We start from the raw sequence: 2,113 nt of genomic DNA, 5'->3' as shown, positions 1-2,113 counted from the left end.
AAATTAATTGTTATTAAAAACTGAGAATTTTGGAAAAAACTATATCAGAGATACGGCAGCAATGTTTTTCAAAGTAATCCGCCTAATTAACATTGCGCAAATACCTGTTGTTTAGTAATTATTTAAAATTCTGGTATCCATGGATAAATAGAGAGTGACAATAAGATAGACAAGGATAAACGGTAAATTCAACAGGAATTATTGGATGACGGAACCTATTTCGAAATGTCAACCTGTTCTCATGACCTCGAATTCTGCGGGCTTTGGTGTTTACATAAATAATCCATACAACACCAAACTTTTGAATGGTTAACTCCAGACAAGCTAGTGCCTGTGTAATCTCCTTATTATCCACTCTTATCAAGCAGCTTCTCGTATTCAGTTAATTAACTCGTGCTCCATTTGTATCTCCTTGTGCTGTGTGTATCGTACAAACGTGGTAGGAATGTAGCCCTTCCTCGGTATTTATTTGGTGCTGGGAAAGTGTCAGTTATTGTGTTAAAGTGTTATTGTGCTCTGAGTGCCCCTGGAAGACCCTGATTCGATTATATCCAATACTTGTTCCTCTGTGCTTGGAACCCAAACATCGATTGTCGTCCACTATTTTCCTGGAACCACTCTCCTTACCCTTTGTTGGCGTGAGTTCTTTCAGCTTCTGCTATGTTACTGCAGCATTTCCCCTGAACTAATCGCAGATCCGCAAATTCGTGAAAGAAAATTCAAAGTTTTTCGAAAATGTGTTATTTACTGATGAATGTACTTTTCATAACAATGGTCTCGTGAAAGACATAACTTTCATTAATATTCTGATACGAATCCGCGCGCATACAGGGTCATAAAAAATTAAAATAGGTGGTCAGTTAATGTGTGGGGTGGAATACTAGGAAAATATTTAATTGGACCCTATTTCTTTGAAGGACATTTAAATGGTTTGATGAATAAACATGTGGCTTCAATTGGATGGAGCTCCGCCTCATTATCACTGCGAAGTTCGGCAATTTTTAAATGTCAGCTTTCAAAACAGGTGGATTGGCAGAAATGGGTTTGAAAATTGGCCCCCCAGATCTCCGGACTTAACTCTACTAGATTTCTTTTAGTGGGGTACATAAAAGGAATTGTCTACCATACGCTTCCGACAACTTCACACGATTTAAAAACACGCATAAGAGATGCTTTTAAAACTATAACTCCGCAAATGTTGTCCAGAGTTAGCAGTTGTTTTGAAAAAAGAATTTACAAGTGCCTGGAAATTGACGGTCAACATTTGGAACATTTATTATAAATAATTTGCCTTTGTTTTGTGTTATTGTTGATATGTTATTTAACCTTTTAATAAAAAAAACACCAAATGGTGCACAGAACCATTATTTGATGTATTTTGTAAAAGGGCAAAAACTTAGTTATAAACATCCTAGTACCATTCGATAGGTAATTAAAAACTGCATTTCCTGGTAAGCTAAAAAATATAGGGTTGTATTTAAATTAATCAAGTTATAGCCACTTAATTATAATAACTTGATTAGTATAAATTTGTGGACACCCTGCATAAAATGGTAAGTTTATTATCATTGGGATATAAAATATGATTTCTTGTAACACTACACTACGAATTACGTGTACATAACTTAAATAATTCTAAAGTATTTGACACATGAAAATAATATTAGATTTTGATAAAATTCGAATTACTTAAAAAACCTTTAGATTTAGACATTATAAATCTTAGTAAAACAAACACTTATTTTGCTTAGAGAATCCAAAAATAATAATATGCAATAATATATAGGGTATTTCATTTAGAAAAACACAACTTTAATACTTTTAGGGCTTTTGGGACACTCTGTACATTACAAAAATATTTTTAAAATGTGCACCCGATAGGCGTCTGTGGATTCATCAAATAATGCTTTGCAAAAAACAAATGGGCTAGCCGGAAACGTCCGTGCCCTATAGCGTGAATAACCCTGTATATATAAAAAGTAAAAATTAATTGTTTATACTTTCCTGACTGTGTTTTAATTCCAAATCAAATTCATTCCTGGGTTTCAGTCATTTATTGTCTCTATTTATCAATCAAAATACGTTTCGGTGTATTTTTCCACCATCATCAGTT

The 2,113-nt window shown here is 33.6% G+C and overlaps 1 protein-coding gene across 2 annotated transcripts in view; it reads right to left on the bottom strand.

The window, feature by feature from the left end:
* LOC109545393 (calmodulin-binding transcription activator 2) overlaps positions 1-2,113 on the bottom strand; it is a 70,515-nt gene that overhangs the window by 18,970 nt on the left and 49,432 nt on the right. The window lies entirely within an intron of this gene.

The sequence above is a fragment of the Dendroctonus ponderosae genome, unplaced genomic scaffold (genome assembly GCF_020466585.1).
Source record: "Dendroctonus ponderosae isolate FM_Combo_2020 unplaced genomic scaffold, Dpon_F_20191213v2 Dpon_F_20191213_5, whole genome shotgun sequence".
Lineage (NCBI taxonomy): Eukaryota > Metazoa > Arthropoda > Insecta > Coleoptera > Curculionidae > Dendroctonus > Dendroctonus ponderosae.
Note: the sequence above shows the minus strand (reverse complement) of the source record. Positions and strands in the feature narration are given on the sequence as shown.